Source organism: Myotis lucifugus, unplaced genomic scaffold (genome assembly GCF_000147115.1).
Source record: "Myotis lucifugus unplaced genomic scaffold, Myoluc2.0 scaffold_2, whole genome shotgun sequence".
Classification (NCBI taxonomy): Eukaryota; Metazoa; Chordata; class Mammalia; order Chiroptera; family Vespertilionidae; genus Myotis; species Myotis lucifugus.
The window spans coordinates 14,994,450-15,020,704 of record NW_005871050.1 but is presented as its reverse complement, the minus strand read 5'-3'; the positions used below and the strand labels follow the sequence as shown (position 1 = coordinate 15,020,704).

At 37.4% G+C, this 26,255-nt stretch overlaps 1 pseudogene; it reads left to right on the top strand.

Annotated features, from left to right (window-relative positions):
* The first annotated feature begins 19,973 nt into the window (after positions 1-19,973).
* LOC111827191 lies at positions 19,974-20,090 on the top strand (annotated as a pseudogene).
* Positions 20,091-26,255: the final 6,165 nt, after the last annotated feature.

Here is a 26,255-nt window from a genome sequence, read left to right as displayed (position 1 = left end):
ATTCATGGATTTGAAAAGTCAGTATTTTCACAATGTTAATTCTCCAAAAATTCATATAGAGCTTCAATGTTTGCCTTATAAAAATTCCAGTAGGATTATTATGGAATTTGACACTTTAATTTTAAATAACTTACAGAACTGTAGGGCCAAAAATATAGGTGAGACAATCATAAAGAAAAAAGATGGAATCACATTACCCAATGTTCAGGCTTATTGTAAACTTATAATAAATTAGACACTGTGGTATTAGTATGAGGATATTAAATAGTCAAATGTAACAGGAGAGACATTCCAGAAACAATCTCTCACATATAGGGGCACTTGTTTGATGACAAAAGTGGCATAAAAGACCACAAGAAAATGATGATCTTTGGAATAAATGGACTGGATCAATTGGATAGCCATGTGGAAAAAATGAAATGACCCTGACATCATATTACATATAAATGTCAATCCCAGGTTGATTGAAGATCCAAAATGTTAAAGTAAAATTGTTGAATTTCTAGAAATCATCACAATAGAATATCTTCATGACTTTGGAATAAGAAAAGGTCTTATAAAAGGGATACAAATATCTCTAAAATAAATGAAAATTGGATTAATTGGATTACATTAAAATCAGGACTTATATTAAACAAAATGCACTATAAAGAAAGGGAAAAGTGAAACCAAACAATGGGAGAAGATACTTGCAATACATATAACCAACAAAGAATTTGTATCCATAATATTAAAATAATTCCTACAAATAATTATGAAAAAGATAAGCGAGTCAATAGGAAACTGAGCAAATGGCATGCAAAATATGATAACCATGTGAAAAGGAGTTTCATTTATTTTGTAATCAAGGAAATTTAAAACTACTATGATGTATTATTAAGCATACAGAGGAATGGCTAAAATGCAAACAATAGAAGTGTTAGCAATGTTTGGAAGCAACCAAAACTCTCCTATATTTCTGGTGGGGACACAAACTGGAACATCCACTCTGGAAAACTCTTCAGCAACATCTACTAAAACTGAGCATATAGTTATCCTATAGCTCCATAATTACATATATATATATATATATATATATATATATATATATATATATATATAAATTGTGTATACAGTCATGTGCTGGTTAATGACAATGATATGTTCTGAGAAATGAGTTCTTAGGAAATCTAGTTATGTGGATATCATAGAGTGAACTTGCACAAACCTAGGTGGTAGAACCTGCTATACATCTAAGCTATATGATATAGGTTACAAGTCTGGACAGCATATACTGTACAGAAAAACAAGAGATTAAATCAAGCACAAGATAAAATTATACAATCAAGAGATGCGGTAAACATGGTATGTATAAGGCTGATGTCAGCATAGCACAGAATACTGTTTTACAGAAAACTTTTTTATAAGTAGAAAGAGTATACTCTAAAATAATGATTAAAATGTAGTAAATACATAAACCTGTAAGATAGTCACTTATTATCATTATCACATATATGTATTATACATCAATAATTTTTTTAAAAGTTAAGCTACACAGAACATGTGATCTCACAAATGTAATCGGGCACATACCAAAAAGTATATATTATCCATTTAGTTATATAAAATTCAAAAATAGACAAAACCAATCTCTAATGTTAGAAGTTAAAATGTAATTTATCTTTGGATAGGTGGCAAGGAATAGTGACTTGGCAAATGGGTATTAAGGCAGCTTCTAAGTTGTTGCCAATGTTCTGTTACATGATGTGAAAATTAATCAAATGAACACAGGATTCTCAAGAAAAGATGTTCTAATTGGTCTAAATGTACTCATTTGTCAACCCTGATTCAGTCAGTGGAGATCACTGTATTGGGTTCATATAGTCTGCACCTCATTCATCAGGGGCCCTGGGATGACACCCTTTGAGAAGGGTGTGTAGGTGGTGTATGAGTGAGAGGAAAGAATCAGGAAAATGGCATGGGTCATATAGGTAACCCAGGAAGTGTCAGCTATACATAAGCATCAAAAACTTGAACTTGCAAAACAAAGTGAGAAGGAATTGTGATAATATCAGGTGAAACAGGAGCGAGTTCATTTAAAAATAAAAGTGGATAATGTTTCAAAACAAGAAAGTGTTGAATAGAGTAAAATGCTACCAGGAGCTAAAGTATGTTAAACATTGAAAGGAGTACTAGTAAGTCAATTAAGGTTCACTAGTGACCTTTGTAATCAAAGTTTCAGTGGATTGAGAGGAGCAGAATCCTGATTGCAAGCAAAAACCTGATTGCACTAGAATGAAGAATAAATGGGCGTTCTCTGGGAATCTTATGAAGGCTATAGACCTTTCCAGAACAGCATATGCACACAGACTTAAAATAATTTTCTCCATCTCAAGGGGTTCATGTACTTCTTGAAGCCTACTTATCAATCCTGGTTTAAGAAAGCTTAGTGCAGGCCCTGGCTGGGTGGCTTCACAAGTTGGAGCATCATCCCATACATGAAAAATGTTGGGGGTGGCAATCGATAGATGCTTCTGTCTCATATTGATGTTTCTCTCTCTCTCTCTCTCTCTCTCTCTCTCTCTCTCTCTCTCTCAAACAAAAGTCAATAAAAACATATCCTTGGATGAGGATTTAAAAAAAAGAAAGCTTAGTGTAGGATATTCTTACCCTCTAGTTTAGCAGGCAAAGTATTAGAAAAGATTTGAGGTTTTAATGTGATTTATTTTATTTATTTTCTTTTTAAACATATTTTATTTTTCAATTACAGTTGACATACAATCGTATGTACAGAATGTGGCAAAAGTAGGTTTACAGTTGTTCATATGAAAAATAATACAGTATTTAATAACTGATAATACAAGAATAGACTGTGTTTTTCATACTCACAACTGTAAAACTACTTTTGCCCCACCTTACTAGTATATTAGTTTCAGGCGTACAATGTAGTTATTAGATATTTATATCACATATTAAGTAATCACCTGGATAATTCCAGTACCCATGTGACACCACACACAGTTATTACAATATTATTGACTGCATTCCCTCATAGATACAAAGAACATTTTTATGGTTGCCAGATAGGAGGAATGGTGGGAGGAAGGGTGACAAAGGAGGACTAATGTGTTTTTATTTTAATGGGAGATTAGCATAGTTATAAATGTTGGAAATGCTGCAAATAGAATGAAAGAAGGAAACACATGAGACAGAGGAAATAACTCTAGGATCAATGTTACTATAATGGAGAAGATAGGACAGGATACAAACAAGATCAAAGGCAGAGGCAGTGACCAGAAAGATCACTTCTTCTTCTGAGTTTGGAGGGAATGATTTGATGGCAGATGCCATAAATTTATAAATGTTGGAGCAGGAAATTTTGTAATTTCATTTTCATTCTACTCAATATGAAGAAAGAAAAGGTATTACATACAGAATGGTAGGCAAGAAAAAAAAAGGCTGAAGAGATTTATTTTAAGATTCAAATAATCTCCCTGATATTTACCCTAAATATTTTCATTGAGCAAATGTCTCAGGCATTGCACTAAGATACAAAGCTAAGACATGGAGGATCCAAGATGGCTGCTGACAGGACAGCAAGCTGCAAGATAGTGTGTGAGGAAAAAAACAAAAAGAGGCCTATCTACTCTCTATCCTTTTCTAATAGTAATCTCATACATAGATAGATAGATTAAAGAAGAGGAAAAGTTTTATATATATTTTTTCTTTTTTGTATTGGATGTGTGGATGTGTGGGGAGTGTCTGTATTTGTGAGTGAGGGACAGTTATATTTCAAAGAATTGTTGGGGACTGCGGGACCAGGCTCCCCTGACCGGGCAGCCTCTACTGCTACCGAAATTTTCCCCCAGAGCTGCTGGCTCTGCCACAGAGACTGTGCCATCTTGAAGGAGAGGATGGCAGTGATCTGAAGCCCAGCCTTACCTTCAACTGCGGACCTCAGATACCTCCCGGGTCCCTACAACCACAGCCCCCATGGACAAGCTGCCTCAGCTACGAACCAAAACTCCAGCCTCTCCAACGATGGGTGCCTAGAAACTCTGTCCAGAAGCAGACAAAGCAGCGCAAATATGCGGACAAGCCCTGCGCTTTCTCACAGAGCAGAGAGAAGGAACAGCTGAATCGATTAATATCCACTTGGAATTGGCAAATTAAACACAGGTCAGATATTGCCTAGGAAAAGGTGAGATCTGGGATCCAGGCTGGAGGGAGAAATGCATGTGAAACCCGTGCAGTGGGAACTAAAGTCTCAGAGGAAGACTAAGCCCCACAAAATCCACGGCTGCTGGGGTCAGTGTAGCCCTGGAAGGTGGAAGGGGGTCCACAGGGATACTGGCAAAGACGGACTATACAAATTAACCCACAGCAGGGTTGGGCCCAGAAAAGCAGCCTGAAGTTCTACCAGTATACCGGCTGCACAATGCCAGGGGAAAAAGACGCGAGTCTGCGCACTTCCTGTGGCTTTTTTGTTCTCTTCTTTTTCTTTTTAAATCCTGCTTTTTATTGATAAGTCCAGTACATAGGATATTCCAATTAAAAAACACTCACCGAGACTGCAGGGGAAAGCTGTTTTTGTGGAACCTGGGGTCCAGAGTGGGGAGAGACGAGCAGAAAACCAGCTCTAGGGCAGTCTATCCCCCCAACCCAGTATTACGTGCTCCAGGGAAAGTAATAACTGGGTAGGAGAGGGGCCTTTTAGCACCAGATGTCAATACAGAAACACTGCCACCCAGGAATTGTATCAGAAATTGACTCTTGTGTGAATACAACTAAAGGCAGGCTGAGAAACAAAGGGCTCCTGACTGCTAGAAAACAGGATTGTGGCTTATGACACAGAGGAGCGGTGGATCGCAGGGAACTTCAATACTGTGCTGTCTACCTGACAGGAAACAGACCTGCCAAGCAGAACAGTAAAGGAATTGAATGACCTTCACTATTTCACATTTTTATTTTTTATCTGTTACTTGAGAAACTATTTTATTTCTCACTTGATTTTACCTTTTTATTATATTTTTAATTATTATTATTGCTACTATTATTTTACCTTTTTGTTAAGTTTTATTTTACTTGTTCTTTATTTTATTTTGTTTTAGGATTAGTGTTCTACATTCTATTTTTATTTCCCTTTAGCATTATTTTACTCTATCTCAATTTTTCCTTTATGCCAATGCTCACTTTCCCCTTGTCCTATTTCTCTTACCCTGTTCCTGCTTTAGTTTTTCTCTATCCTTTCTCTTTACTCCCTGTTAAAAATTGATCTTACTCATATATCTAATTTCCGCGCCCCTGCTCCAAGTCCATACACACTTCGCTCTTCTATTTCTTCACTATTCAAACTTTCTTTTACTTCAATTTTTGGCCTTTTTCTTTCTATCTGTCTTGTTGTTGTTTGTTTGATTTTTGATTAGTTTAGTTTTTATTGCTTGTTTGTTTTTGTTCTTTTTGTGTGTTTTTCTGTTTGTTTCTTTGTTTGTTTTTTTACTTTTGTTTTTCCTCTCCTCACTTGTTCTCTTCTCCAACTAATAGCTTAACTAATTCCAATCACAAACACGGGCCTATCTACACTCTATTCTCCTTTTCCAATAGTAATCGCATACATAGATAGATAGATTAAAGAAAAGGAAAAGTTTATATATATATTTGTATTTAATTTTTTACTTTTCTTCTAATACACTCATTCTCTATACTGGATTGTGGCTATTTCCCCATCCATTCAATTTCTTAAACTTGCCTTCTGAAAATAAGCTCTACTTCCTCAGATTCGTCTGGGTGTTTGTTGTTTGGGGCTTTGTAGTTTACATATTTTGGATTAGTTGTTGTTTGTAGTTTGCATTCATCTCCAGGTGTTTGTTGTTTGCATTTTTTGGATTAGTTATTGTTTTATTAGAGTTTTCTCCCCATATACATATATTTTCTCCCCTTGTTTTTTTCTCTTTCTTTCCTCTCTTACATTTTTTTCCTTTTATCAATATCATTCTTGCACTCTTTTCTCTCCCCTTACTCTCTTTTCTCTGGTGGTCACCTTTATTTGGGATTATTAGTATCATGAATACATTTGTATTTGGTGCCCTGTGCATTCTGTCTTGTTGTGTTGTATTTTGTGCCTTTAAGTCAACACAGGAGAGAGAGAGCTACATAACCAGAAATCCAGAGAGGAGAAATCATGGGGAGAAAAAGAAATAGCCCACAAAAGAAAGAGAAGGAGGAATCATCAGAAAAGGAAGTAAACGAAATAGAAGCAAGCAATATATCAAAGAAAGAATTCAGAGCAATGGTTGCTGAAAAGGATGGAAGACAAATTCAACAACATGTGTAAGAACCAAAAGGAAGCAAGCAATATATCAAAGAAAGAATTCAGAGCAAAGGTTGCTGAAAAGGATGGAAGACAAATTCAACAACATGTGTAAGAACCAAAAGGAAATGAAGAAGAACCAAGAAGAAATGAAAAATGACATCGCTGCAATAAAAAACTCAATAGAAAGCAACAACAATAGACTAGAAAAAGCAGAGGACCACATCAGTGAGCTAGAAGACAGAGTAGGAATAAATACACAAGCAGAGCAGTATCTAAAAAAAACCAAACTTAAAAATCAGGAGGAGAGCCTAAGGGAACTTTGGGACGAAATGAAATGAAACAACATCCGCATAATAGAGGTGCCAGAAAGAGATGAAACTGAACAAGGAATAGAAAACATGTTTGAAGACATAATGACAGAAAACTTCCCTCATATAGAAAAGAAAAAACTCACACAAGTCCAAGAAACAGAGTCCCAAACAAATAAACACCAAAAGACTGACACCAAGACACATTATAATTAAATTGGCAAACACCAATGACAAAGTAAGAATCTTAAAGGCTGCCAGAGAGAGACAGAAAGTTACCTACAAAGCATTCCCCCATCAGACTAGCTACTGATTTCTCAACTCTGGTAAATATATATGCACCCAATACAGAAGCACCCAAATACATAAAAAAACTTCTGGAGGATATCAAGCAAGAGATTGACAGCAATACAGTAATATTAGGGGACTTTGATACCCCACAAACACCACTGGACAAATCTTATAAACAAAAAATCAGCAAAGAAGTATCAATCCTAAACGAATCACTAGATCAAATCACTAGATCAGGTAGAATTAATTGACATCTTCAGAACATTTCACCCCAAAGCCACAGAATATACATTCTTCTCAAGTGCACATGGGTCATTCTCAAAGGTAGACCATATATTGGGACACAGGCAAAGTCTCTTCAAATTCCAGAAGATAGAAATCATATCAAACATCTTCTCAGATCATAATGGCATAAATCTAGAAATCAACCACAATAAAACAATCAAAAAAATTAAACACCTGGAGGCTAAATAGCATCTACTAAACAATGAATGGGTTGCCAAAGAAACCAAAGAAGAAAGAAAAAGCATCGTGGCAACAAATGACAATGAAAACACAACATTCCAAAATCTATGTGACACAGTGAAAGCAGTCCTGAGAGCGAAGTTCATAGCTCTACAGGCCTATCTCAAAAGATCAAGAAAAATGGCAATAAATTATCTAACCCTACAACTCAAAGAGTTAGAGAGCATCAAGAAAAGCCCAGCTTAAGACGAAGGAATGAAATAATAAAGATCAGAGCAGAGATAAAAGACATAGAGACCAAAAAACAAACAAACAAATAAAAAAAACCAAACCAAAACAAAACAAAAAACACATAAGATCAACAAAACCAAGAGCTGGTTCTTTGAAAGGATAAACAAGATTGATGAACCTCTAGCCAGGCTCAACAATAAACAAAGAGAGAGGACCCAAATAAACAAAATCAGAAATGAAAGGGATAAAGTAACAACAGGTCCTACAGAAATACAAATGATTATGAAAAAAATATCATGATCAACTCTATTCCAACAAAATGGACAACCTAGACAAAATGGACATATTCTTAGAAAAATACAAGCTCCCAAAACGCAATCAAGAAGAATCAAAGAACCTGAATAGGATGATAACTACTGAAGAAATTGAAGCAGCGATCAAAAATCTTCTAGCAAACAAAAGCCCTGGTCCCAATGGCCTACAGGGAACTTCTACCAATCATTCAAAGAAGAACTAAAACCTATCTTCCTCATACTATTCCAAAAAATTCAAGAGGAAGGCACACTTCCAAGCTCTTTCTATGAAGCAAACATTACCCTAATCCCAAAACCAGATAAAGACACCAAAAAAGGGAACTACAGCCCAATATCCTTGATGAACATAGATGCTAAAATCCTCAACAAAATTCTAACAAATTGGATTCAGCATTACAGTTGAAGGATCATACAACATGACCAAGTGGGATTTATTCTGGGGATGCAAGGCTAGTACAATATCCTCAAATCAATAAATGTGATACGTCACATAAACAAACTTAGAGACAAAAATCAAATAATCATATCAATTGATGCAGGAAAAGGATTTGACAAAATCCAAAACCTTTTCTTGATAAAAACTCTCAGCAAAGTGGGAATTGAGGGATCATACCTCAACATAATAAAAGCCTTATATGACAAACGTACAGCCAACGTCATACTCAATGGGCAAAAACTAAAACCATTTCCCCTAAGAACAGGAACAAGACAGGAATGCCCACTATCACCACTCCTGTTCAGTATAGTACTGGAAGTGCTTGCCATAGCAATCAGACAAAAAGAAGAAATAAAAGGCATCCAAATTGGAAAAGAAGAAGGAGAACTCTCCTTGTTCACAGATGACATGATTCTATACATAGAAAACTCCAAAGACTCCATCAAAAAACTACTAGACAGAATAAATGAATTTGGCAATGTAGCAGGATACAAAATTAACACCCAGAAATATACATCAATAATGAACTCACAGAAAGAGAAACAAACAAACAAATAAATAAACAAACAAAAACAATCACATTTACCATTGCAAAAAAAAATTAAGGTACCTAAGAATAAACTTAACTATGTAAAAGACCTGTATTGGAAAACTTCAGGACATTAAAAAAAGAGATAGGGGAATATATAAACAAATGGAAGAACACACATGTTCATGGATTGGTAGAATCAACATCATTGAAATGTCCATACTACCCAAAGCAATCTACAGATTCAGTGCAATCCCCATTAAAATACCAATGGCATATTTCAAAGATCTAGAACAAACTCTCATCTGGAATAAAAAAAGACCCCAAATAGCCACAGCAATCCTGAGAAAGAAGAACAAAGTTGGAGGGATCACAATACCATATATCAAGCTATATTACCAAGCCACAGTTATCAAAACTGCCTGGTACTGGCACAAGAACAGATATAAACCAATGGAACAGAACAGAGAACCCAGAAATCGACCCAAGCCATTATTCTCAATTAATATTTGACAAAGGAGGCAAGAGCATACAATGGAGTCAAAACAATCTCTTCACTACATGGTGCTGGGAAATTTGGACAGATACATGCAAAAAAATGAAACTATATAACCAACTTACACCATACACAAAAACAAACAACAAACTCAAATGGCTAAAAGACTTGAATGTAAGACAGGAAAACATAAAAATCCTACAAGACACCATAGGCAGCACAATACCAGACATATGTCATAGCAGTATTTTTACAGACACAGCTCCTAGGGCCATGAAAACTAAGGAGAAAATAAACGAATGGGACTACATCAAAATAAAAAGCTTCTGCACAGCAAAAGAAACCATCAACAAAACAACTAGAAAGCCCACTACATGGGAGAACATATTTGCCAATGATATTTCTGATAAGGGCTTAATCTCCAAAATTTACAGAGAACTCATAAAAGTAAACAAAAGGAAGATAAATGATCCAATAAAAAAATGGTCAAAGTATGTATATAGACACTTTTTGAAAGAGGACGTACAGAAGGCCAACAGACATATGAAAACATGTCCAAAGTCACTAATCATCTGAGATATGCCAATTAAAACAATGAGATACCATCTCACACCTGTCAGAATTGCTAGCATCAATAAATCAACAAACGACAAGTGCTGGCAAGGTTGCAGAGAAAAAGGAACCCTTGTGCACTGCTGGTGGGAATGCAGACTGGTGCAGCCACTGTGGAAGACAGTATGGAGTTTCCTCAAAAAGTTAAAAATAGAACTCCCATTTGACCCCGTGATCCCACTTCTAGGAATATATTCCAAGAAACCAGAAACACCAATCAGGAAGGATATTTGCACCCCTATGTTCATAGCAGCACAATTTACAATAGCTAAGATTTGGATACAGCCTAATTGCCCATCAGCAGATGAGTGAATTAAAAAACAGTGGTACATCTACACAATGGAGTATTATGCTACTATAAAAAATAAGGAACTTTTAACATTTGCAACAACATGAATGGAACTGGAGAACATTATGCTAAGCGAAATAAGCCAATAGGAGAAACATAAATGTCATATGATCGTACTCATATGTGGGATATAATGATCAACATAATTTTATGAACAAGAATAGATCAATCTAGAAACAAATGGTAGGGGAGGGGGGGTTAGAGATCAACCAAAGGACTTGTATGCATGGATATTAGCATAACCAATCGACACAGACATTGCAGTGGTGGGGGCTTGCCGGAGTGGGAATGGCTGGGGAGGGGGCGTCATTTGGAGAAAAAGGAGACATATGTAAAACTTTACCAGGGGTCCTCAAACTTTTTAAACAGAGGTCCAGTTCACTGTCCCTCAGACCGTTGGAGGGCCGGACTATAGTTTAAAAAAAAACTATGAACAAATTCCTATGCACACTGCACATATCTTATTTTGAAGTAAAAAAAACAAATGTTTTCAGCGGGCCGCATGTGGCCCACGGGCCGTAGTTTGAGGACCCCTGCTTTAGACAATAATAAAAAGAAAAAGAAAACCCTAAAAAATAAATAAAAACAAAACAAAAACAAAAAAACAAAAAAGCTAAGACATTGTCTTTTCCTTGAAAGAATACACTATAAATTAATGATAGAAATAGTTCCCTCACATGATCATGGCTGCCTGAAATACCAGATGAAAAGTATTGTGATGCTTGATATCTTTCTATCACAAGAAACGGAGAATGCAATATATGTGTCATTCCTTTTACATTAGGAAAAATTTATTACAGGCAGGCTACTAAAAGAACATGATCACTACTTATGAGGTGAATGGTTCAGGCATTATCTCAATTTTATTTTAATTTGAATTACTTTTGAAATAACTTCCATAAATGTAAATCTTTTGTAAAGTATGATTTCTTGTTTTGTCCTAAATGTACCTCTTCCTAGTCAAAAGGACCCTCTGGTTCTAGCACTCCTTATCTTGATTCTACAGATTTGACTCTCACTCAATCTTTCCAAACTAAAGAAGTCTCATCATTTGTCTCTCCTGTATACAATCCCTGCAATCCTTTTTATGAATGATTTACATAATAATGGAAATATTGTGATTATAAAAACAAATGAGCACTCCTTGCCTATTCATGCACATGTTAGATAATGCATGGACAGAATGTAGCACTAATAAATGTAGGCCATTCTAATTATAATTCTTATTGCAAATTTTTGATACCTTGTCTATTTTCTTTTATTCTAGTGCTTTTTTCTCTTTTTAATTACCTTTAATCCTTAAATTCCTTTGTTGTGGACATTCTAATAGACTTCTGCAAGCAGTACTTTAGTTGTCCACCCTTCCACGATTGTATTCAGGATTGAAAAATTTCTTGTGCTAGACTAATGTGCATCCATATTACACCCCCCACTCAAAACCAAATAATTTAAAAATGTACTCATTCTATTTAATGAGAGTATCACTCTACAACTCTGAAATACAGTATCATATATAATAAAGAGGTAATAAGCAAAGTGACCCTCAAGCCCTCATGTCACAAGATGGCCACCCCCACATCATCACAAGATGGCCGCCCCACATCATCACAAGATGGCCGCCCCACATCATCACAAGATGGCCACCCCCACATCATCACAAGATGGCCGCCCCACATCATCACAAGATGGCCACCCCCCACATCATCACAAGATGGCCGACCCACATCATCACAAGATGGCCATCCCCACATCATCACAAGATGGCTGCCCCCATGTCATCACAAGATGGCTTCCCCCACGTCATCACAAGATGGCCAGCAGGGGAGGGCAGTTGGGGGTGAACAGGCCTGCAAGGGAGGGTAGTTGGGGGGAACCAGGCCTGCAGAGGAGGGCAGTTGGGTGAGATTGGGCCGGCAGGTGAGCAGTTAGATGTCAATAAGGCTAGCAGGGGAGCAGTAAAGGGGTTATCAGGCTGGCAGGCAGAAGTGGTTAGGAGCAATTAGGCAGGCAGGCAGGTGAGTGGTTAGGAGCAATTAGGCAGGCAGGCAGGTGAGTGGTTAGGAGCCAGCAGTCCTGGATAGTGAGAGGGATGTCCGACTGCCGGTGTAGGGATTGGGCCTAAACCAGCAGTCAGACATCCCCGAGGGGTCCCAGATTCGAGAGGGTTCAGGCTGGGCTGGCGGACACACCCCCAGTACATGAATTTTGTGTACCAGGCCTGTAGTCATGGTATAAAGAAAAGTGTTCAAGGTGTGAGTCTGGTGGCCTAGATTCTAATTCCCAAACTGCTATTAATGCTGTGTGTAGTTGGTCAAATCTCTTTACCAATTCAAATTGGATTCATTAACAGCATATATATATATATATATATATATATATATATATATATATATATGTAATTTGAAAGGTTGAAGGGATTTAGGATTTGTCAGAATAATCTGTAAAATTTGACACTAAAACCCTACATTTTTATCAGGGCCTACATTCGCACCAGCCTTGGCCTGGTGCTGCCCGCTCACCGGCCCCACCCATCTGCCATCACCTACTCCATCATCCTGCCATGGTCCCATTCTCTCAGAGCCCATCAGAGCCAATAGAGCCTTCACTGTCACCTGTTGCCAGCACTACGTCACCGACACCTGCCACGGTCCATGCCGCCCCCTGGTTGTCAGCTCATGTCTAACTCTAGGTTGGTCGAACTCCCGCCCATGGGGACAATTTGCATATTAGTCTTTTATTATATACTAGGGGCCTAGTGCACAAATTCGTGCACCTTGGAATGAACTGTGGGCAGCAAGGCTGTGGTGGGCATAGGGCCATTTTTTGGCCCATCCCCCACACCCCTGTCTGGCCCCTCCTGCAGTGACTCCCCGGTCCCCTAACTCCCGCCACCTGTTGCTGAGCCAGTCCTGCTCTGGTCCACTGACAGCACAGAGTGATGGGAGCCAGCATTAGCAGTGGGTGTGAGCAGGGCCAGTGCCGTCAGCAGGTGCAAGTGGCAGCTGCTGCCCTGATCTCCCCTCAGGAGCAGGGGGAGTTGGAGAAGCCCTCAGGAGTGATCAGGACCGGCGCTGGGTACCAGCAGCAGGTGCAAGCGGTGGCTCTGGCACCGGCTGTGGGTGCGAGCAGGGCTGACACCAGCAGCTGGTGCAAGTGGCAGCTTCAGAGCCAGCAGCAGGTGTGAGGGGGGCCATCACTGGTAGTGGGTGCGAGAGGTGGGTGCTGGCCCTGATTGCCCCTCAGTAGCAGGAGCATATGTCATTTGTCTTTCTCTGTCTGGCTTCTTTCACTCAGCACAATACCCTCAAGGTCTATCCATGTTGTTGCAGATCCACCAGAGGCTCACCCCAATGACAGTGACTGGCACCCTGCCTTGGTCTGGCACCCCCGCTCACCTGCTCCACTATCCCGTTGCAGCTGATGCCCGCCATGTTCTGCACTCTGCCACCTGCTGCTGACACCTGCCATGTTCTGCACGCGCCCCCTGGTGGTCAGCACATGTCATAGCGACCGGTTGTTTGGTGTTCAGTTGTTCCACTCTTTGGTCTATTTGCATATTAGGGTTTTATATATATAGATGACTAGACATGGAAAGCCAAATAAAATATATATTTATCGTTCCCCTTTTATCCATCCTCTAAATAACCTAGTCAACTGGGTTCTAAATTTAGCTGTACAATCAATTATATATGGGTTCCTGAAAATCAAAAGCTCTTTGGATCACAATTTTATTACATGAACATTATAGAAATTGGAAGGGAAAAGAATATGAAAAGTTAAAGGAATCACCAGAATGAAACTTCAGAAGAAAACAATAAACTCAATATACTCATTGCCCATGACTTTTATATACTGATACAATGAAGTTCTCAAGAGATTGATGGCAACTTAAGAAATTGGCATAATTATTTTATACCCAGAATTGTTATGGAACCAGATGTTTATATGAACCTAAGCATGATCAGTGAATCATCTTTCTAGAGACACACTAGTAAGGGAGCGAAAAATATAATCAGAAGCCTGATTAAGACTATGTAGTTAGTTAAATGATTTGAATATTTGGTGACATTAAAGTAACACAAGACAGTGCCCTGTGTACAAAAAGGCAAATGCTTGGTGTTAATATGCTTCAATAATTTTTTTTTTGTTACAGTTGACATTTAACATTATTTTGTATTAGTTTCAGGTGTATAGCATAGTGGTTAGACAATCATATACTTTACAAAGTGATGCCCCCAATAAGACCAGTACCCACCTGGCACCATACATAGTTATTACAATATCATTTATTCCCTATGCTGTACTTTACATCTCCATGACTATTTTATAACTATCAATTTGTACTTCTTGATCTCTTTTTCACCCAGTCCCTACCCCCTCCCTTCTGGCAACCATCAGTTTGTTCTCTGTATCTATCTATGAGTCTGCTTCTGTTTTGCTTGTTTATTTATTTTGTTCATTAGATTCCACATATGAGTAAAATCATGTTATTTGTCTTTCTCTGTCTGACTTCTTTCACTCAGCACAATACCCTCAAGGTATATCCATGTTGTTGCAGATGGCAATATTTCATTATTTTTTATGGCTGAGTAATATTCCATTTTATATATGTACCACTGCTTTTTTATCCACTCATCTATTGATGGTATTGTGGGTTACTTCCATAGTTTGGCTATTGTAAATAATGCTGCAATAAACTTGTCAGCATATCCAAGGCACTGTACTACGCACTTAACATTTCACCTTCACAACGACCATTTGAAAAGGTACTCTGATTATTCCTCTTTTATAGATGAGGAAAAATAAACCTAAATGGGTTAAGTAACTTTCACAAGATTACTTGAACCTAAATAATCTGATTCTGAAGAAAAGAGTCAAAGTTTGTGTGTGGCACATCAGAGAAAACCTGTGTTTTTAAATAAAATAATGGTATTAAAGTGTTGGTCTACTAACTATTGGAAACAATAATATGACAACCTTATATTTTGCTCTGAAAGGTTGTGAAATAATTGGTATTTGTGTTCTCTAAACATGAGAAGGTAAAACCATTTCTAGCTCCAAAATATTTTTCAAATGAAGATACCAACTCTAGTTTTAGTCCCAGATTCTACTTAGTTTAGTCTGTCACAGTCATGCTATTTTTACCTTTCAAACTTTCAAAAGTTTAATATACTGAGTACAAGTAACAGAAGACCCATTGATGGCTTCAGACAAGTGCCCAACATGTGTCTTAAGTGTTTACACTTAATGAATTTGGAAACTGTCATCTCAGCCTTGATATAACTAAAACATACTTTAAGCTGTGATAATGTTACTTGTTACAATTAAATAATATTTAAATAATTGAAATTACCTACTTCTGATCAAATCTTCACAGGGGCCATTGCCAAGGAGACCTTTTTTGTTTTACGGGTGAATGATATGAAGTAGATGTACTAGATTCCTTCTTCCTTTGGCCCCCTATGAACAATAACCATACATTTTATAACCAAGAGGGTAGAAATAGTGATAGATTTAGTCCTGTCACAGAGTTTGTTCAAATAACTGTAAATTCTTTTAGGGTATAGTCATGTCAGTAATATTAATCTGCTTTCTATAACATCTAATGCAGCACTTGGTGCATTATAAGGGTTCAATAAGTATATAATGAATATGAATCTAGAATAATAGAGTTTTTCAAATTGCATTACCTGTCTGTCTCCCCACTTGCAAAAAGAAAAATTAAGTTCTTTGTCATTGCTCATGTATTGTATATTCCATATATGTAAAAAATGGATTGAATTACAATCAAGATAGCCCTAGAAGTTTCACACTATGGACAGTCCCTCTCTAGTTGAACCCAGAGCATTGATAATTAAAATATAACAGGAGGAAAATCAACTACATAGTTGATGTCACAAACAATAAATCTTTCTGTGGACAATAAATGAAATAGAAATGCAAATTGGTGTCAAACTGAAGCTACAGGACTTCTGGGTTTTGGGTTCAAAAGCAGGGAGGACAGTTGCTAGGCTCTTGTGACTATCATAGAAGAAGTGTCTGAGATTAAGTTAAGACGGAAATCAACTACCAGCTTGAAAATCTGGGTCATGTTGGGGCTGTCCAGCTTTTTAATATAAGTTAAAAAATGCTCTGTGGACTCATGCATAGGACTATAATTTATTAAAGGTTGAGTGCTTAAGGATGTGAATAACACACATATAACTTTTTGACTTCCCTTGGTGATAGCCCAAAATCATTTTAGGGCAGGAGCCCTGTACTGACAATACATTATCTGGTACTGGACTGGAGTTCATAAAAGCATATGAAGGCTTGGTGGTGTGTTGTTTTTTGTTTTGTTGTTATCACAAATGTGTAGGGAGTGGCTCTAGAGTTAAGCCTCAGATTGACCTGTGGCAGAGCCACAAACAAGTCCCAGTTTAGAGGGAAGAGCCCTCTTAGCATACTTAAGCTTGACCTTATGGCCACTGCCTGGATCCTTCCTAGGTAGCTAATAGACTGTGGGAGATGCAGCAAGTGCTGCCAAAACAAGTGAAACTCACAAGAACATTACATTGTAACTATGTTGACCACTACCTTGTTTTTCTCTGACTATAAAATAAAGCCTCAGTTTGTTGGCTGGGTCTTTCTGTGTCCTCATCCAGGCAAGGGAGATCCGCCGAGCCCCAGCTGTATTCTCTTGTCTGTCTTTTCTTTAATCCTTCACCACCCCTTCTCAGGCTCACCGAACCCTTGGCTGTGCTGGTGCAGCACACAAATGGCAGTATTTAATCTTTTCTTATGGCTTAGTAGTATTTTATTGTATATATTTTCATCCAGTCATCTATCAAAGAACACTTAGGTTGTTTCCATGTCTTGGCCACCATGAATAATACTACAATGAACATAGGGATATATATATTCTTTATGAATAAATGTTTTAAACTTTTGGGTGAGCTAAATACCCAGAAAAGAAATTACTGGGTCTTATGGTAACTCTATTCTTAATTTTTTTTAAATCCTCACGCAAGGATATTTTTTTCCATTGATCTTTAGAGAGAGAGAGAGTGGAAAGGAGAGAGGGGGAGAAGAGGAGAAAGAGAGAGAGAGAGAGAGAGAGAGAGAGAGAGAGAGATCAATGTTAGAGACACATGTACTGGTTGCCACCTGCATTTGCCCTGACTGGGGCCAGGGATCAAACCTGCAATTGAGGTATATGCCCTTGACTGGTAATCAAACCCTCAACCTCTGGGTCCATGGGCCGACATCTAACCAATGAGGAAAACCAGCCAGGGCACTCTACTCTTAACTTTTTGAGGAGCTTCCATACTGTTTTCAATAGTGGCTGTACCAGTTTACATTCTCATCAGCAGTGAAACAAAAACTTACAGACACTGACAACAGAGGGTCAAATATATTGTGACAGAAAGAGATTTTACTTGGGTAGTAAACACACAGTGCAATATACAGATGATGCATTATAGAATTGTACACTTGAAACCTATATAATTTTCTTAACCAATGCCACCCCAAGAAGTTTAATTTTTTTAAAGCAGATGAAGGCAATTGAAAAATCCTATATAATAAAAGTCTAATATGCAAATTGTCCCCTTGGGTGGTCATTCAACCAGGAGCTCGACCGCTTGCTATGACGTACACTGACCACCAGGGGGAAGCAGGGAACATGGCGGGCGTTGGCAATGTGGCGCTGGCAGCAGGCGACAGTGGAGGCACTGCTGGCCCCAATGGGGATCGGGCCTAAACTGGCAGTCAGACATCCCTATCACAATCCTCGACCACTGGCTCCTAATCACACACCTTCCTGCCTACCTGTTGGCCCTTAACTGCCCCCCCTGCTGGCCCGATCACTCCTCACTGCTTCTGCATGCCAGCCTGGTAGTCCACAACTGCCTCCTCCCTGCCAGCCTGGTCACTCCTAACTGCCCCCCCCCGGCCTGGTAACCCCTTATTGTCGCCCCCTGCTGGCCTGGTCACCCCTAACTGCCCCCCTCTGCTGGCCTGGTCACCCCTAACTGCCCCCCCTCTGCCAGCCTGGTCACCCCCAAAGCCCCCCTGCTTGCCTGATCGCCCCCAACTGCCCCCCATCCTGGTCACCCCTCATGGCCCCCCCCTGCTGGCCTGGTCGCCCAATGCAGCCTGCTGTTCAGTTGTTTGGTCATCCCTCACTAACCCCCCTCCTGGCCTGTTTGTAGGCAAGCCATCTTGTGAGGGCATGAGGGTTAATTTGCATACTACCTCTTTATTATTTAGGATTAATGTTTTGTCTCCTTGAATGATCACTTTTAAGGCAAAATGTGTTAAAATAGTCTACTTTGTAGGCTTGCTAATTTCTTCTGGAAATTGTTTGCTTTTTTTGTAATGAGTTAAAATCACACAACATAAAATTAATCATTTAAAGTGTGTAATTTAGTAGCATAGAATACATTCAACAGCTATTACCACTATCAAATTCCAAAACATTTATATATATATATATATATATATATATATATGTCAGAGAGGAAGGGAGAGGGAAAGAGATAGAAACATCAATGATGAGAGAGAATCATTGATTGGCTGTCTCCTACATGCCCCACACTGGTGCTCCAGCCCTTAACACAGGAATTGAACCCTGCCCTGACAGGGAATTGAACCATGACCTCTTGGTTCATAGGTGGTTTCTCAATCACTGAACCACCCTGGCCAGGCCCAAAACATTGTTATCACCCAAAAGGAAACCCTGTACCTATTAAGCCATCAATATTCTCCCCTAAATTCCTGGCAAATGCTAGTCTGCTTTCTGAACCTATATATTTACACATTCTGGATATTTCATATAAAAGGAATCATTCATTATATGGCATTTTGTGTCTGGCTTCTTTAATTTAGTGTAATGTTTTGCAGATTCATCCACATTATTACATGTATAAAAGTACCTCGATCCTTTTGGTGGCTGAATAATTGCCTTTAGCATGCATATACAACATTTAGTTTATCCATTCATCCACTAATATGCATTTAGGTTGATTCCATCTTTGTTTATTGTGAATAATGGTGCTATGTACATTCATGTACGAATTTTTGTTTGCATAGCTGTTTTCAATTCTTTTGTTCATACATGTGGGAATGGAATTCTTGGGTCAGCTGTTATCTCTATATTTAACTGCTAGAGGAACAGTCACACTGATTTCCACAGTAGCCAAACCACTTTACATTTTCATAAGCAATGAATGATTATTCCAGTTTCTTCACATATTCACCAACACTTATTTCCATTTTTAGTTATAGCCTCCCAGTGGGTGTGAAGTGGGATCTCATTGTAGTTTTTATTTTATATTTCTCTAATATCTGTATTATGTTAGGTATCTTTTCATGTGCTTATTGAATATTTTTATAGCTTCTTTGGAGAAATCTATTAAAGTCCTTTGCCCATTTTAAAATTGTGGCTGTTTAACATTTTGTTATTGAATAATAAGAGTTTCTTCTATATTCTGGATATGAGAGTCTTATCTGATATCTTATTTGCAAAGATTTTCTCCCATCCTATAGGTTGTTTTCTATCTTCTTGATAATGTCCTTTGATGTACAAAAGTTTTTAATTCTGATCTTTAATATAACTATTTTTTTTGGTTGTTGCTTGTGATTTTGGTGTGTATCTAAAAATCCTTCATATCGCTTCTCGGCCTTTTGGCTAAGATCAAGTGTAGTATCTGTTCTTATCAGTTTAAAAATCCTTCACCAGCCAGGCCTGTGTGGCTAAGTGGTTGAGCATTGACCCAGGAACCAAGAGGTCACTGGTCCAATTCCCACTCAGGGCACATGCTCAGGTTGCAGGCTCGATAGCCAGTAGAGGACTTACAGGAGGTAGCCAATCAATTGTTTTGTCTCATCAATGTTTCTATCTGTCCCTCTCCCTTCCTCTCTCTAAAAATCAATAAAACATATTAAAAAATAAAAAATAAAAATCTATCGCCAAATATGTGGTTGATTGTACCTTTTAATATAGTGTCTCTTCTACTAATGTGTATTTCCTTGCCTCCTACTTCTTGTGATTTGCATTTCTTTTTAAGCTTTGTTTTCGTATTCATTAACTATACTTTTCATCTGTGAATTAATATTAACCCTCTATGAATGGTCTTGTTTCAGCAGTTCATTTTAAGTGATATAAGACTGAATACCTGAAAATGTCTTTATTTTACCTTCATGCTTGCATATTAGTTTAGCTGAGTATGGAATTCTTAGCTAAAAGTTAATATTATTATCTCTCACTCTCAGCCACATGTCAGACTTCAGTAAGTAATTACAGTCCTTGTAAGTAGTGTAAATTTTCCTTCTGTTAACTTGTAAGATTTCACTTGATAATCTTCCATTTTACTGCATATTTCTTTAATGATGATGCTTAGTATTTAAAGAAACTCTTATTGAGGATCATATCTTTCTTCAATTCTGGAAAATTTTACTTTGTTTTTTTCTAATACTGCTTTCCACTTTATTTTTGTGAACTTCTCTTAGATTTTCGTTGAGATCTCTCAATCTAACCCATGTCTTTTAACTGCCTTTTCATATTTTTTCCTCTCTGTCTTTTTGAACTGCATTCTGAATGAATACCTCAGTATTCTATTCCAAATCACTGTATCCAGTCTATAGTTTCCCCACCTAATTAGATTTCACAATTATATCTAGTCTACGGTTTAAGTGACCTAATTAGATTTGTTTCACTTCAATGGTTGTATTCTTTATTATCAAGATTTCTATTTTTTTCATTACTACCTATTCTAGTTTTATTTCTGTTTTGATTTTCAATTACTTTTTCTCTTTCAACTGTTACGACTATATTTATCTATTTGAGCATGCAACCAGTACATTCTATTGTCTTATTCTGAATATTTAATAAAGTTGATTCCATTAGATTATTTCTTATGGTTTGTGATTTCTGTTTACATAGTCATTTTGAGTGAGAGATTATTTGTTTCTTTTTTTATATCTTCCTTTCTCTTAGTACACATCCTATGCTTCCCACATGCCCACCAGTCCCTCAATGCAGAATCATATTTTAAAGTCCCAGGTTTGTAGTGATATTGAAAATATTTTAAGTTTCATAAATATACCAGTGGAGAGCTTGGTTCACTTTCTGGGACTTTATCCACTCCTTATACTCACAGATTTTTATAAAGCAGTATCCCCAGGTAGAATATCAAAACTAGACTTCTCTAGTGTGAGGGGCTCCATTTCAGCTCTTGGCTACAAGTAGTATGACTGGCTGTGATACCCATTTTTCATTTATAGAAAGAACATCATGTTTCATCATCCTATAGGAGCCTATTTCTCATAGGATTTTTTATTTAGCCTTACTCTCTTCTTTGTATCTCCATTCCATTTGTGGTCATAAGAATATTTATTTTACTGTCAAGTTCAACAACAACTATGTTGTTTTTAATTTTAATTTTTGCTCATTATCTTTGTTATGTGTTTGTTAAAGGTATGTCATAGAATAAACTTGTGGAAACTTTTTAACAAGAGGCTCTCTATTTACTCTTCAACCTGTTTCCAGCTGATTTTCATGCCCATCATTTCATCGTTAATGCCCTCATTAATGCCCTCATGAGGGCTTTTATGTTACTCAAACATCAAACAGTATTCTGTCTTCATCTTATGCAGTCTCTCAGTAGGAATCAACAGATTTTGTCATTCCTCCTTCTTATAATACTCTCCTTTTCTTGGTTTTCACCATATGTATGCCTATTTTCTACTGTGTCCCTAGCTACTCTCTCTCTCTCTTTGTGGCTTCTCTTTCTGATAGACCTCTGTCATGTTGGATTCCTTAAGACAAAGTACTTAGTTTTCTTCTCATCTCTACACTGTCTCTAGGTATTCTCAGTAATGTCCACATCAATTACTAATTATATGGAGATTAGTTCATAAATGTATATCTCTTGTCTAGACACTTCTCCTTTGTCCATGACATTTACATAAAATACATTATTTTAATATCTTATATGTCTCACAGATATTTCAAACGGGATGTTAATACTAGACTTGATTTTCCCCCAAACTGTTTCTCACCCAGTTTTACTCATCTCAGAAACCAATAGCACCACTCAATTACTTACTCAAGCCAAAAAATTTGGAGTCATCTTTGTTTTTATCTTTTTCCCAGATGCGTATCCATTTAACCTATCAGAAAATCCTGGCGATGCAACCTCCAAAATATCTCTGAAGCTATGTGTTTTGTTTTGTTTTTTCATACCTACTGTCACATGTTAGCACAGGCTCATCTCTTATCAGGCTTGCAGTGACAACCTTCAAATTGGTCTCCCATTTCTATTCCCCTATTCCCACCAGCCCATCACAACCCATTTCACACAAAGTAGCCAGAGTGATTTTTAAATATAACAATGTAAACCTTCAATGGTTTTAAATTCACTAAGAATAAAATTGAAACTCCTTACCATAACCTACAAAGCTTGAATGACTCTGACCCAACCAACGCTCCAGTTTCACTTTATACCATTCAATCCCTCATCTATTATGTCCTAAATGCAATGGCCTTCTTTTTGTTCATAAGAGAAAACTGCCTCAGGGATTTAGTGCTTGCACTATAATCTTCCTTCAAGGTTTTTACCAAGTAATTTGCAGGACTACTTATTGTCATGTAGGTCTCAGTTTATATACCACCTTTATACAGAGTCCCTTCCTGACCATTTTAAATAATGCCCCCACATTATTCTCTGTCATAAAGACTTCTTGTTTCCTTCCTAGCACTTATCAGAGACTATTGCTATTGAGTTTGCATACTTATTTAGAAAATAATACAAGCTTGCACTTAATTATTGCTAGATTCGTATTTATCACTAACAATAAAATATCTAACACCCCCTCTAGTTCAAAAGTAAAATGGCTAGTGACCTGCCACATATCATTCAGATAGATACAAAAAGGAAGCTAATAGGCAAGCACTGTGTTCAGATTACCAGAGGTGAAGCATACCCATTTTCCTGGAAAGTCTTTTTGTGAGAGACTTCCCAGGAAGGTGGGAGTATCTCCTTGCACACAGACAGAAGAGTATATGGACTTTACATTTCTGTTTTTCAAGGACTGTTTCTACAGAGAAGACTATTCTCATTAAAAATGTTCAAGCCATTGAATATAGTGTCTGCATTAACAAATGTAGCATGAATGACTACATTCAACATTATCTACTAAGTTTTGTTTGAGAAAATACTCTTTGGACTCAAGACTATGCTTATATAACTGCTATTATATCATACACACACACACACACAACATACCACACAATTGAAATCTGTAAGAACTAAACTCAAATTACTCTTATCCCTGTAGTAGGTACTAACAAACACTTAATGTTATTTAACTTAGTCAATGGCATCCCAACATTTTGATTACTGTGATTCAGGTACCTGGCACACAAGGCTTGAAGGTCAGTCAATACCAGCTTGTGAGCAGCACAAGAGATACAGAACAAAGATCTACATATGGACACTTTGCATTTAATCATCCTTTGAATAACATTTCAATGGCAATTGAATGTTGCAGCTGTTTGTAATCAACTTAGTACTGAGATCTCTTGAGAATTATGCTATGTAACAGCTATTGAATTTTATAGTCAAGCTGGTCTAAATCAGGTTGGGTTGTTTTAAAATTAGTGTGTTCTGTAAGGACAAAATATGAATAATAAGATGTATTGATGCTGCCAGTGATTTGGGAATAATGTTATTCACAAATTTCCTCTCCCTTATTTTTCTGCTTGAAACAAGGTACTTGAGACAAGTTTTTCATGTTGCTAAAAATTATGCTACTGTGTCATATGTAGTTCAGTTTCCCAATTGAAGAGATGAACTTATTTGAGTCACATATATTATCTCAACTGGTCCTTCCTGTGAACAGCAGCTAGCATTTTCCATATACATTAGGGGGGGAAATACTAGAATAAATAAAAAATCTATGTATATAAAAGCCTAGTGACTGGAATGGCGGAATGACCAGAATGACCAGAATGACCGGTGGCTATGACATGCACTACGGCAGCCAACCAGACTGATCTGTGCCGATTGGCCCCCCTGCCCTGACCAGCCTGACCCACGGCCTCTTCCCCCCACTGGCCCAGCCCAACGGGCCCCCCTTGGGGTGGGCCAGCCGGTCCCCATCCATGCATGAATATATTCACCGGGCCACTAGTTTATCAATGAAAGCTGTGACTGAGCCTGGAAGTGATTGAGGCCTCCTGAACTCATTGAAGGAAATAAAATGGTGCTCACTCAATAGATTCTTCCAAAGCATCTATGATCAGGAGGAGAATAATTAAAATTTCTGAAAATATTATGTAAGTTATCTGTATAACTTAATGGCACTTAGAATCTCACTGGTTATGTCACTGTTATCACTAAAAATGGAGCTTTTAAACACTTAATTCTATCTGGTAGTGATCCTCAGCAGAAGTTTAAAGACTTACATCCCACTGTAACTCTTATTTTTTGCTTGGCATTCAAGTCTTCCCTTTTGGTGCCTGGTAACTCAGGCTGTGCAGGACTTCACATTCTAGCCTTCAAAGCTTTTTCTCTCAGTTCCTTATATTTCAGATATTTCATATTTCCTATAAAAGTGTCCCCCTTTTCACTATTACTAGAGCTCTTCTGAAAAAAATATATTGTTCATTAACATATTCTATACCTTAAACCAAAAATAAATAAAAAAGAATAAAAGCAACAATTTTAGATTCCCTGCAGACTATTCAAAGAGGTGTCATTGGATTTTAGGATGACTTTAATTTTATTCCATGAGACAATAATTATTGAGCATTTACTACTTGCATGTAACAGTACATATAAAAATGAAGCATTTGGTTTCTCATGGAATCTATCAAATGCTCTTATATTTAATCAAAAGCAGGAAAAAGGGATATGCTATAGGTATTTAATAATAAAATATGATTTCAAAACAGTATAATAAGAGGAATATCAATGGGGAGTATGGCATTTGACCCAGATTTTGAAGAATGGGTAGGATTTCATTATCTAGAGATCAGAAGTAGAGGATATACAAGGTAGAACAAAGGATATAATGGATGGAAATGATATAAAGATGGAAGACCACAAGCCTTTAGGAAATGGTGAATAGTTGAATTTTACTAGAGAACTAGAGGCCCAGTACACAAAATTCATGAACGGGTAGGGTCCCTAGTCCTGACCAGCGATCAGGGCCAATCTGGGCCTTCCGGCTGCTGGTCCAGGCCTTCAATCGCTCTGCACTGCCCCCTGGGGGTCAGTACATGTCATATTGAGTGGTCGAATTCCCAAGGGGACAATTTGCATATTAGCCTTTTATTATATAGGATAATGTGATTCTATGAGAGGTAATAGGAAAAAAAGGATCTGCAATATCACAATAAAGAGTTTGGAAATTATATATTAAATATTCTTGAGTAAAAGGTTTCATATAGGTTAAACATTGTGCTAAGTACATTGATTAAGTTGCCTTTCTTGATCAATAAAACAATCTCTGAGTAAATATTAGTAGCATTTATCATATGAAGAGATGAAAGCTAAGAGAGATAAAATGACATCTATAGCATCACATAGCTATGAGAAAAAAAGGTTGAACTCAGCCAGCTCTGTTTGAGTCCAAAACTGGAGTTCTAAATGACTACTCTATAATGCTCCTAAACTCTCAGAATATTAATGCATCCTTCTCACAAACATAAGACTAAAGTGAACAGGAAGCAAATACAAGAAATTTATTTTGAAAACTAATATATTATGCCAGGTTTTGAACTAGAGTGGTGATATCAAGAATGTTAAATAAAGGAATATGGAGCAAGAGTAACTGGAAACAGTAGTTAGTATATGATGATTCATTTTACATGGGAGGAATGTGATGAGTCAATGATCAATGTGGGATTATAATAGTGCCACCAACAGAGATAGGAAAATTTTAAA